Below are 13,436 nucleotides of genomic sequence, written 5' to 3'. Positions count from 1 at the left end.
GGCAACAAAGCTGGGGAGGGGTTTGGAGCACAAGCCCTGTGAGGAGAGGCTGAGGGAGCTGGGGTTGCTTAGCCTGCAGAAGAGGAGGCTGAGGGGAGACCTTCTTGCTGTCTACAACTCCCTGAAGGGAGGTTGTAGCCAGGTGGGGGTTGGTCTCTTCTGCCAGGCAACCAGCACCAGAACAAGAGGACACATTCTCAAGCTGCACCAGGGGAAGTCTAGGCTGGATGTTAGGAAGAAGTTCTTCCCAGAAAGAGTGACTGGCCATTGGAATGTGCTGCCCAGGGAGGTGGTGGAGTCACCATCACTGGAGGTGCTTAGTTAGAGACTAGATGGGGTGCTTGGTGCCATGGTTTAGTTGATTAGATGGTGCTGGGTGATAGGTTGGACTTGATGATCTTGAAGGTCTTTTCCAACCTGGTTTATTCTATTCTATTCTATTCTATTCTATTCTATTCTATTCTATTCTATTCTATTCTATTCTACTCTACTCTACTCTACTCTACTCTACTCTACTCTACTCTACTCTCATTTTGTCATGTTGGATTTTGAAACTTGCCAGGATGGGTAACACACCTATCTCCGTGAAACACGTTGATGATGCCTTGGTGGCATATCTTGTGTGAGAAACACAGAGGAACAGCTCTAGACTTCCATTCAGCCATCCGGCTGCTGGGGAGCTATATCCCTCTAGGAAACAAACAGATGTGGAGGATTTTTTTCCCTTTATGTAAAATTCAAGCAGGCTGAAACTGAGGGCAAAAGGAGTGTTTAGAATGTAAACTGTGTGCTTGCCTCTTGGGCAGCGCAAGGAGCTTGCCAATCGAGGGGATGGCAGTTCAGTTTTGCACACTGCAGAGCTTGAAGCACATGTTTGCATAAACTGTGCCTCTTTCCTTCTTCCTTAAATGGAAAACCCTCTCCAGTTTTTGTGTAAATTTGTCCAAGGGTGCTCTGCAACAGGCTGGGTTGGTTGAGATCCTTAAGGAAGGAGGCTGGTTTGGAGCTTTGCTGTCTTTGGGAGTTTGCTTTCTGGCTGTCCCCTTCAGGGATCAAGGGATTGTTTTGCTCTCTGTGGGATAGGCTGCTCTGTATCATTCCACAAACAGCTAAAGGCCCAGAAGCACTTTTTAAAAAAAATGAAGTTTCTTACCAATACCAAGGGAACACAAAGTGGAACTGAGGATGAGTGGCTTTAAAATGTGCTGAGGTCTTAGCCTGCCCTTGGCCTTGCCTAAGTAGGGCAAAGCCTTTTCTCTGGCAGAAGAGAGTTTGAGAACAAAAGTCTTTTAAAGAGCTTTCCTCTTCAGACACACTTGGGCTTTGAGGCTGGTGCCTGTCAGCGTTTCAGTCTCTGAGCTTTATTTCCTTAGTGTCAAAGATCATCTTGCTTCCTTTGCAAGGCTGTCAGCTAGACCCTGGCTGCTTTGATACAGCTGTGTTAGTCCCCGAATCCCCTGTTGAACAAGCTGCTCAACAATGTTTGCACAAATGCATGATCGTGGGTAGAGAATTAATCTCTGTTTCTACCCCCTGTGCAGTCAGCCAGCTGAGAAATTATTTTAAATGCTGTCCCGTGTGCATTAGAGCTTCCCCAATTTCCTCTACAAGTCTCTGGTGTTTCAGATGATATTTTGACTCCGCACAGATGCAGAGTAATAAATTCATAACCTTGCTTTGCAGAACTTGCTCCCAAGTTCATTGCTATCAGTCTCCCACCAGGGACTGGCCAAAGCAGCATGAGCCTGCCTTGCTTCTCTTTGCTTGCATTTCAGTTATCAGATGTTTTTACAAAACCCTTTAGTAGTCCATTTTCCTTTCCCCCTCTTTATTTCCCCTCTTATTCCCCCAAACAGGTTAATCGTTCGAGCTACAGTAGCCATTTGTCCCCATATGCTGAACTCCATCAGCATAGCCAGGATGTGGCAGTGCCAGAGCTGTCACCATGTTGCAGAAACTGAGGGTTGTTCTTCAGACTTAACAGCTGGCCCTTGTGGTTGAGGAGAACCCTTTGTAGCATTGGTCCAAAACCCATTCTGTTTGTGGAAACAGCCTTGCAGTGCTGACATAAGTTAATCACATGTGCATCCAGAGTGTGGTCCTGTCTGACTGAGGATACCTGCAGGTGGAAGGGAGAGTACAGAAGGCCAAAGCTAGTAACTCAGTGCTGAAGAGGCTGGAAACAGGCTTGTGCTTTATTGCCTCTGAAAACTCCTGGAGATGCAACTTATCCACTGGGCATTTACTCCCCTATCGCCTTCTGTTTCCTGAGCAACAATAAGCAGAGTACTGGGCTGAGGAGTGCCTACCCAGGTGAGGCAGTGTGGCCAGATGTGCTGCACAGCTGGAGAGGAGTAGATGGATAATCTATTAAAGGGAAACAATGTAAACTGTTTGCTATGGTGTCAAGAATATTTCACTGCATGAGCAGCATGTGGCAGATGCAAAGTGACAGAAAGTGCTCCCTGTGTGCAGAGCCTTATAGAGACAAGGATGAGTTCCCTGTCTACTGCCAAAGCAACTGGCAGAGGCTACCCTGAGTTTAACAACGTTGTAAAAGACCCTTCTGTAGCATTTGTGTGCAACAGGAGAAGGGGCAGGTCATGTGTCCTCATTTCTCCACCTTAAAATCATTTAGAAAAGTATAATGGGCTGACTGTGGTACGTGCACCACTGCCCTCTCCTGTGTGCATGGGGGGATGGTGGTTGTGAGCAAGGCTGTGTTGCACTCTTCTGTTACTTGTGAGCAGAAGAACTGCTCCTCTGCTTTCTCCCATGATCCTGATGTCCTTGGGTGCCACTGCACCTGGGGATACCCTTTGCCATGATGGGGCAACAAGGCTGGTGAGAGGCCTTGGGTACAAGCCCCAAGAGGAGAGGTTGAGGGAACTGGGATTGTTCAGCCTGGAGAAGAGGAGGCTCAGGGGAGACCTTATTGCTGTCTACAACTGCCTGAAGGGAGGTTGTCGCCAGGAGGGAGTTGGTCTCTTCTCTCAAGCAACCAGCACCAGAACAAGAGGACACATTCTCAAGCTGTGCCAGGGGAAGTTTAGGCTCGAGGTGAGGAGAGAGTTCTTCACTGAGAGAGTCATTCATCATTGGAATGTGCTGCCCAGGGAGGTGGTGGAGTCACCATCCCTGGAGGTGTTCAAGAGGGGATTGGACATAGCACTTGGTGCCATGGTTTAGTCATGAGGTCTGTGGTGACAGGTTGGACTTGATGATCTTTGAGGTCTCTTCCAACCTTGGTGATTCTGTGATTCTGTCATTGCCTGGCAGCTTCAGAGTGCTTTGTGGAGCTGCAACTAGTGGCTCTGCTGTCAAGGATGGATTCAACCTTGCACGTAAACTGGGAATTTGATCTTCATTATGTGTGAAAAATGCAGCTTACCCTCTGCAGACATACAGTGCTTAGTCCTCACTGAAGGAATGAATTTGCAGAGAATTTCCAAGTCAATCTATTAATTGGCTTGAACTAAGATTACTTTTTTTCTAAAGTATCCTCAGTAAGGGATTTAGTGTTTGTCAGTCTCCTTTGTCTGGAATTAATAATGTAATAGCACAAGCTCTTCAAACATGACATGTAATTGGAATTCATTGAAATCTTATGTCTAGGATAAATTTGAAGAAAATAGGTTGTAATTAAACTAAGTTATTAACAGTTACTATATCTAATTATTGTGACTGTTGTTCTGCTCTGGGTCAGGTGGGAGATCATTATCCCAAATTCAAACCAATCTAGGGCTTCAAAATGAACACTGATTATGAAAGGAGGTATGCACAATTAAAAGACTCCAAATAATACCAACTCTTTCCAGTTACAGTGCCAAGCACCAGCAACATTATGACTAAGATGTATTACTGCTCTCAGCTCTAGCCAAGATGAAACAGGTTTAAAAAATTGTGCATTTTCCTTCTCCTTTGGCAAAATGAGCAGAAGAAGATAAATAAATGGTGTGTTCCCTTACCCTGCTGCATCTGGTTTATTTCTATTTTTTCTTTTCAGTGTAATATTAAATTAATTTCCTGGGTTAGTTATTCTAGCCTCAGGGAAGAATTGCAAGATTTCTGTGCCGTTTGTAACTCTTCGATTGGCTATGTGTACTTCTTCCTTCCTAGCTTTGTTTTCAGCCAGTTGCAGGTCTTGCAGTGATGTGTTAGAAAGCTTCTGCATCCACATCCGCACCTTGAGTCCTGTGTCCAGTTCTGGGCCCCTCAGTTTAGGAAAGATGTTGAGTTGCTGGAAGGTGTCCAGAGAAGGGCAACAAAGCTGGGGAGGGGTTTGGAGCACAAGCCCTATGAGGAGAGGCTGAGGGAGCTGGGGTGGCTTAGCCTGGAGAAGAGGAGGCTCAGGGAAGACCTTCTTGCTCTCTTCAACTACTTGAAGGGAGGCTGTAGCCAGGTGGGGGTTGGTCTCTTCTCCCAGGCAACCAGCACCAGAACAAGAGGACACAGTCTCAGGCTGCACCAGGGGAGTTTTAGGCTGGATGTTAGGAAGAAGTTCTTCATAGAAAGACTGGCCATTGGAATGGGTTGCCCAGGGAGGTGGTGGAGTCACCATCACTGGAGGTGTTTAAGAAGAGACTGGATGGGGTGCTTGGTGCCATGGTTTAGTTGATTAGATAGTGTTGGATGATAGGTTGGACTCGATGATCTCGAAGGTCTTTTTCAACCAGGTCTGGTCTGGTCTATTCTATTCTATTCTGTTACTCAGGTGCTGGCTACCAGTGGCAGCACTTCTTATGAAGAAGGATTTTCTTCTACCCTCTGCTCTTTCTTCCTCTCCCCACTGTCTTTATTAGAAGTGCAGAAGGGAGAGGAAACAAAGAGCTGACAGAGATGAATATGCTCAATGAATCAAAGGCTCTGGAAGTGTTTCTGTGGGTTACTTACCTTCCTAGTGAGAGCGGGAGACTTGTGCAAAATTTCTCTTAAACTGTTCTTTCCCCTGCCTAGAAAAACGCCAAGGAACTTGGGCAAGAGCATTTTAAATGGCATCTACCTAGCACTCCTTTGTTGCCTATTTTGCTGCAGCTAATTAAAAGAGAAAAGCCTTTTAATATTTAAGCACCATTAACTTGGCTGAATTATTAAATGTCAATTTGCATTATGTGCATAAAAGGATCAATAAACAAAGAGAATAAAACAATGGAGGTGACTGGGGTTAGAGAGATGTCAGCTGCTCCTAGCAGAACCAGAGGGAATATCTTGCTTGTCTGCCAGGTTGGGGATATTCAATATTGGTACCCAAGGGAGTATAAACTGGGGACTTTCTAGGAGTCTGCACACCAAAGGCGCTGCAGAGATGTGAAGGATGCTGTCAAGGTAAAACGTTACCTGGCTTGATTTTTAGGAGTGTCATGCAGACCCATTGTCTCAGCACAGCTGACAATTTACTTGCATTTTCTTCCACTGCTGTCTCTCTTCCTTTGGGGTGGAGCTGAGATGCCGTACTTGCTTTTCCATCTCGCAGCTGATCTGCTGGCAATAGCTTTCAGGCTCAAATTCCTTGTGTTTTGGTGAAAAGGGATACAGGAGAAAATCCAGAGGTAAACACGTTTTTCCTAGAGCAAACCCTTCTGTGTTGCACAAGAAGTTTTCTTCTTTCACTTCTGTGACTATGAATTTTTAGTGCCGTATTAGACAGCCTTGGAGGCAAAAGTTTGGCCTTTGCATTGTAGGCACTAGACTCAAATTAGGTACAGATTGATCTCTGGCTGTGCTTCAGGCTTCCTGCCTGATGATGGACAAGTAATTTCATTTCTTTCTCTTCTCCAGATGGCAGTGCTCTATAGCACCATTTCCCCACCTAACAGCACTACTTGGGAAATAAAAGCATCAGGGTTTTGTGAGGGCCTGTATGGGAACCTATTAAAGCACAACGACCTCTTTCCATGGAGGACTGTATCACCAGCAGCATCTCTGTATCATCAGCACCCCTGTTTCTAATCATGTGCTTGCTGGGAGCAGGTGAGTACCCGTCAGAGGGATGCCAAGTCTCTGCTGTACAATAGTACCCAGTAAGTGGTTGTACTGGGGCTTGTGCCACAGTTGCCTGTCCCCCACCAAGTGGCTTGGGGCTGAGAGCTGCTCTCATGCAACCACCCTGCTTTTCTCCTCTGGGAAGTGATTTTGCTGCAGGAGACCTGGGATACCTGTGGGATGGGTACTGCTGTGTGTAGAGCTTTGGACAGAGAGGAGACCCTGCTGCCTGCAGTTTTCAGTAGGAAAAAAAAGGGGGGATTTAAAATACTTAGATGAAGGGTAGCATTTGTATTTCCAGCTCTTTCTAACTGTGGTGAGAACAAAACAGGCTTTTCAGTGAAGTTTTATTTTAGTCTCTTTCTTGTGGCTGTTATCACCCTCTGACTCCTGCAGTGATTTCCTCCCCACCCCTGCTCAGTTTCACAACTCAAATAGCCTTTCACTTTCTGTGGAGGCTGGGTATAGCAGCAGGTAAACATGGCCATTTGTTGAATCTTTCCTCTCCTACATAGAGAGGATGTTTGCACTGCCACCACGGCGTGATTGGCCTCACATCCTCAGCTCCCTCCGAGCCAGCTATAGATGGGGTCATGGAAGCAGCCGAGCTGTGACAGGTGAGAATTTAGCATAGATTCAATGCCTGACTGTTTACTCAGCTTCTCAGATGGGCTTTGTGGTCTGCACTGAGCTCTGTGCCTTTGCAGGAGCTTGTCTGACAGCGATGGAGCTGCTTTAGTCGTGTGGACAAAGACATCTGCAGCAGAGCTGAGGCACCAGCTAGTCAAAGTCCCAAGCATCTTGCTTTGTTAACCCTGCAATGGTACACCCACCCTCTGGGGTGTAATGTCCCCTTTCGCTCTTCATGTAGACAGACGTCCTCTCCTCTGACAGATCCTCTCTGCCAGACCCCAGTTTCCACCTTGGAATTGAAGAATTTGGGCCTCAGGGTTTATCACTCTGGACAGCACCAGCTGGAGTTTTATGGAAGCACTCCTGTTCTTACCCAGCTTGTGTTTGGGTACTCTGATGACATACTGGTTTGGATTTTATTACTTTTCTTGTCTGTTTTCGTTTGTTTACTATACTTAAAGCTTGAACCCACCACTCTCCCTGTGTTTCCAGGGGTGAATTTTAGCAGATACATGACTTTAGAGTCTTCACCAGGAAGGTCTGAAGCATCCTGCTAGCCAAGGAACACAGTTTGAAACGTCTTCCTCTGCCTTTCCTTATTTTTCATGATTTGGGTGCCACAGCTGTTGCCTGATGTTCTTCACCCTTTTGATGTGAGAAGGAGCCTGTAGTTACTCATTGATTAGAGTTCATGCACATTTGATGCTAATCTAGTCAACAGATGATTAGCAAATTGATGTTCTTTTCTCCCTTTTGGAGGGATGAAGTATCTGTTTGTGATCTTCTTTCATCTCCTATGTTAAATGGTCCAGAAATGAAACAACAGCTGAGTTTCAAAGTATGCTGGTCTATAGATCTGTGCACATTTCTCTTTGTTGAACAGTAGCTGTTTTACTAAAGTGACTCAAAGTATAAAAAGGGAAAGGAAGTGGAACAAGCAGCGCCAGCAGTGGCTTTAGAAATGAGCCAATCTTGACTTCAGGGAAACAGGAGAGAGGTTAAACCCTTGGGACCGTTTGAGCAAAGTCTATTTGCCTGTAAAAGTTCTTATCGGTGGATCCTAGGGACATTGCCAGTTGGACTTTGCTACCTGTACTGACAAACTGCAGCATGCCTGTGAAAGGCAGTCTTCCTGGCTGAGTGGGGATGTGCAGGTTCATTGGCTCCTGCATGCTGTCACAGAGGAGTGAAAAGGGAGGGCAAAAGTGCAAGATGCATGAAGAGCAGTGAGCCTTGGCTTTCCTGCTGACTGGCTGCTGGGGGAGCTCCTGGTGATGGGCATGTTACAGACAGAGCATGAGGGCTTACAAAGGCCAGAGGGTCAACAGGCCTTCTGTATGACTATAACTGCTTATTACCCTTCAGAGGGTCATGGTGTATGGAGCAGCTGAAGATTAACCTGGGACTGGGGACCTGGTGGGAGTTTCAATAAGGAGGCAAGGGATTTAACTTGCAAGTAGCCTGATGCTGGTGTGTCCTCCAGGGACTGTTTCTGCAGCACATGGTCAAGATAAATGAGTGCACTGCCTGTGTCCAGCTGAATTCCTTTCTTTGTAGTCTTCTTTTCTCTGACTGGGCCATTTCATTTTAGGTTGCTTTCCCAACTGAAAACCAAGTCAGCCTGTCAGTGGTCTCTGCACTAGAAGATGCCTGATTTCTTCCCCAGGCTGCTCGCCTCATTTGTGTTTTCCCCTTAAGAGCTTTAAGTAGCAACCAGACAAGAAATGGCTTTTTAAGTGCAATACTTTGAGCACTCATCTTGGCAGGATCACCTTGCCTGAGCTTGGCTCTGTGGCTCATTGGGTTTTGCAGCAAGATTTAGAGATACAGCTCAGGCTCTGAAGCTGGCACAGTGGGAAGTGGGTTGGGAAAGATGATGAAGGGTTTTTTTTATGGACATTCTGAGACAGACATGCTTTCTTCATTTCCTAACCAAAGCTGGAAGCTTCCAGGATGGTATCTTGAAGGTGCAGGCTCTGACTGCCTCCATATCTGGGGCACCTAAAAATTGGAAGACAACTGAATTCATATTGCCAGCATTGAGTCATCTGTACAAATTCCACTTAAGCATAGGAGTCACGGAGTGATGCAGACTTTATGCCACCATAATATTGTGTGCAGCATCTGTCAGTTGATTCCTGTCAAGGAAAGCTGTTGATTGATTTTGCTCTGCTGCTTGATACTCTGCAGATGGGAGGACCTCAGTAAGAGAATGGAATGGAATAGAATGGAATAGAACAGAATGGAATAGACCAGGTTGGAAGAGACCTTCGAGATCATTGCATCCAACCTATCATCCAACACCACCTAATCAACTAAACCATGCAATCAAGCACCCTATCAAGTCTCCTCCTAAACACCTCCAATGATGGTGACTCCACCACCTCCCTGGGCAGCACATTCCAATGGGCAATCACTCTCTCTGTGTACAACTTCTTCCTAACCTCCAGCCTAAACCTCCCGTGGCGCAGCTTGAGACTGTGTCCTCTTGTTCTGGTGCTGGTTGCCTCGGAGAAGAGACCAACCCCCACCTAGCTACAACCTCCCTTCAGGGAGTTGGAGAGAGCAATAAGGTCTCCCCTGAGCCTCCTCTTCTCCAGGCTAAGCAACCCCAGCTCCCTCAGTCTCTCCTCATAGGGCTTGTGTTCCAAACCTCTCACCAACTTTGTTGCCCTTCTATGGACACGTTCCAGCAACTCAACATCTTTCCTAAGCTGAAGGGCCCAGAACTGGACACAGTACTCAAGGTGTGGCCTAACCAGTGCAGTGTACAGGGGCACAATGACCTCCCTCCTCCTGCTGGCCACAGTGTTCCTGATACAGGCCAGGATGCCATTGGCCCTCTTGGCTGCCTGGGCGCACTGCAATGTTGTGAACACCTAGGAAAACTAGTGATCCCCTACAGGCGGGGGAGATGGGTATTGGCAAAGGGTCAGTGATGATCTGGTGACAGATACTTCAGTAAAGGACACAATAAAGCAGCTCTGAATTGAACAAAGGTCTTGGGAGACGGTTTTGAAGTCACTGGCAGGTGCACCTGCTATTTGTGACATCTCACATGGTTTTGTGGATGGCATTTTTTTCTAAAAAGCAAAACCCAAAAACCAAAATCACAGAGATGCTTCAGGAAGGTGACATTGATTAAGCAAAAAAGTTATTTTAAGAGCGTGCAAATCATCTAGCCGAGCTTTGTAAAAGGAAACTCTCCTGCTGGAGATGCAATCAGCTGGAGATGTAAAGGCATAGTCTTGCCCTATTCCAAGGGGAGGAAAAAAAAAGTATTTAAAAACAATCCCATGCTATTTTAAGTAGCCAAGTTTCATGCTCTGTGATTACTGTCTACAACTCTGTCATTTCTCTATGTGTTTCCCATTGAAAATGAGATTCTTCTTCTGTCGCTCCGGGAGTACTATGGAGTGTTGTGTGGGGTTAGATGTGGTTGCTTTGTGTATCTTGCAAGTGGCTGTGTTTCTTTGGTGGGTGGATTGATGTTTGTGTTTCAGTGATTATCAGTGTACAAGTAGCAAAGGAGTCTCCTGCTGAAACAGGACGTGTTCCCTGCTGCTAACTTAGTCCAGGAGCACAGTATGCAGAATGTTTTGGTTTGAGTGTATGTGTTTTGGGCTGCAAGGAGAACACTGATGCAGAAGAGCCTCAGTGGAGATCTGTCTCTTTTGGGGTTGTAACCCTTAACATCAGCATGCAAGGAGGGCTTCCTGATGGCTTTTACTTTAGGATGAACTGCCCAGGCAGCACACCATGTTGGAAGAGTCAACACAAGGAACTTGGGTAAGGGGGAAGCACAAGGAATGTGAGGAGACCCAGAACTGTGGATGTGCTTTGCTCATCAGCTGTCCCTGGGGGCTTCTGCATTGCCTTCCTCTCTACTATGGGACTAGCCTGGCCTTATGGTAGAAGTTGGAGCCTATTGTGGCTGAGCTGTACCAGGTATCACAGTATCACTAAGGTTGGAAGAGACCTCAAAGATCATAGAGTCCAACCTGTCACCACAGACTTCATGACTAGACCATGGCACCAAGTGCCACATCCAATCCCCTCTTGAACACCTCCAGGGATGGTGACTCCACCACCTCCCTGGGCAGCACATTCCAATGACGAATGACTCGCTCAGTGAAGAACTTTCTCCTCACCTCAAGTCTAAACTTCCCCTGGTGCAGCTTGAGACTGTGTCCCCTAGGTGGCTTCAGCAAAGGGAAGATCCCTGGAGGGGCTGCACAGCCTTTGTCATTGTGCTGGTCAAAGAGGCTGGAAGAGGTTAGTGTGGTGAAGGAGACAGTCCCCAAGCAAGCAGACAGGGAATGTGTTCAGAAAGTGTTAGTAATAATTGTTCTCCTGGTGAGGCTGTACAAAAATATCCAGTGCCTGAGCTTGATTACACCTACCCACTGTCATCTTCTCTCACTCTGCTATTGTGTTGGTCTTAACTGCTGATGGGTATGGGTGGTCTTTCTTCAGCCATTAATATGCTATTGATCCACAGCCCTGCTGATAGTGTTAATGGACACTGTGTATTATTATTTCCATAATCATCCTCAAGCTAGAGTCAATCTTCTTTTTCAAATGGCCCATCGATATACCCTGCATTGTGGGCTTGGAGTTGGACTGGTTAATTTGCTTTGTCGAAGGTTTCACCAAAGCCTGTGGTTTTCATCTGCAGTGGAGTGATCAATGATACCAGCTGAACAGTGATAGAGCACAGCATAAGGTAGCTGCCACCCCCCCCCCCCCCCCCCCCCCCCCCCCCCCGAGCAGGCAGAAGCAGGGTGTTTTGTCTGACTATCAGGATGCTGCTCCTGCAGACCCTTCCCATCTTACTAGATCTTCCTCACTCCTTCCGAGTGTTGCTAGCACATCTCTTCCCTTTACTTGTGTGCTGGCTTCTCCTTGTGCTCTAAGGGGTCATAACCCTTTCCTCAAAGGTCTTCATGTTTGTATGCCCCTGTTCTTCAGAGCTGTGAAATGCATGAACAGACAAGATAAAATGCTAACTAAAACAGTAACTTCAAGGCCTGAGCTGCTCCCTGTGTGCTTTGCCCTGCAGGGTCTGTAACACTGCTGCAGGGCAACTCTACCCATGAGCAGGCAGTTACTGAGAGTGGCTGTTCAGCAAGGAAAGCCACATGTGGATTTCTTTAATGAAATGCTTATTCAACCCCACTGTGCTCCACAAACACTGAGTATTTTTCCCGTTTCTGGCAATTCCCTTCAAGGTGCATCACTTACATGCTATTCACTCAGGAGGGGAAGGGTAAGGGAAGGAAACAGTCAGGTTCTTAAGGTGTTTAAGCAGCAGATCAACAGCTGACGCCCCCCCACCAGCTTGTTCCCATGTAAATGAGCAGTGAAAGTCCAGGGAGCCTGGGAACGGGGTTGGGGCAGGACCCTGACTTCTTTGCATACTTATGTGCAAAAGAGGCTGAATTATAATGACACCAGATGTGTGGGAAGGCATCACTTGCCTTGCAAAGCAGACCTGAGGAGCAGATTGAGCCTGACAAAGAGGGAAAGCTCCAGGTGCAGCTTCTTTCTCTCCCCCACCCTGCATGAGAGGGCTATCAAAGATGGGTGGATTCGGTGTGGCTGCGGTTGCTGGGCCAGCAGCTTTGCAGCTGCACGTTCAGCCTTGAGGCTGTCTGTAGGACACGTGCAGGGGGCAAAGGTGGGGGGGGGGGCAATCTAACAGTGATGGTTAGTGTTAGCCTGCTGAGAAGGCAGTGGTGAGGTGTAGCTGGTGCTGTGCTGCAAAAGAGGTGAGCAGCCTGCCCATGTGGTTGGCAGCTGTGATTGAGGGAGGGTCGTTGCAGTGTCTGTCGCTCACTGTTGCTATTGTAAGCGATAGAATCTGAGGCCCCAAGAGATGAACGGCTAGACCTGTGAACCAAGTACAGATTACTCAGTCCTCTCCAAAAGATGATTTCTTTCACTGTTTGTGTATTTTAATATTAGCAACCTCTAAACACCAAGAGTCTCAGCTTCGCAGATTACGGGAATAATAACATTGTACAGTACACTGCACTGGGAATAAAGTTATTTTATCCACTCCAATTTCCTTGTGGTTTAATGTGTACATATATCAAGTGAAAGCATAGCAGAGGCCAAATGCACTGCAAGTGAGACTTTTCCTGAGGAAGGATCTAATTCTGAACCCTGCAGGTTCAGAATCTGATTTCCGCCCCCTGCCCCTAGTTAAGTATCTAGCACTTAGTATTTGTCTGGCCTGGTTTCTCTGGAACCCTCTGTATTGGGAGCCTTCCCTAACTTGATTTCTTACCTGGGAGTGGAGTGGAAGCAATGACACATCTGTCCCTCAAAATGTTGGGGGAGGGGGGAAGTGTGTGACAGCTTCTCCTTTCTTCCCCTGCAGAGGTCATCTGAGATTTTTTCTAGACCTTTGCTTCTGAGTTTGCTGGCCAGGGGAGGGGAATTCTGCTGCAGGAAGCCTTCACAGGGCAGGTTGTATTTATGCAACGGTTGTTCTATGGGAACACTTCTGAGAATGGCTGAGATTTAACACATCTAAGTGCTGGGTTCTACACATTGGCCACAACAACCCCATGCAGTGCTACAGGCTGGGGACAGAGTGGCTGGAGAACGGCCAGGCAGAAAGGGACCTGGGCGTACTGGTTGATTGTAGGCTGAACATGAGCCAGCAGTGTGCCCAGGCAGCCAAGAGGGCCAATGGCATCCTGGCCTGTATCAGGAACAGTGTGGCCAGCAGGGGCAGGGAAGTCATTGTGCCCCTGTACACTGCACTGGTTAGGCCACACCTTGAGTCCTGTGTCCAGTTCTGGGCCCCTCAG

This window comes from Dryobates pubescens, chromosome 6 (assembly GCF_014839835.1).
Source record: "Dryobates pubescens isolate bDryPub1 chromosome 6, bDryPub1.pri, whole genome shotgun sequence".
NCBI lineage: Eukaryota > Metazoa > Chordata > Aves > Piciformes > Picidae > Dryobates > Dryobates pubescens.
This window is presented reverse-complemented; position numbering follows the sequence as displayed.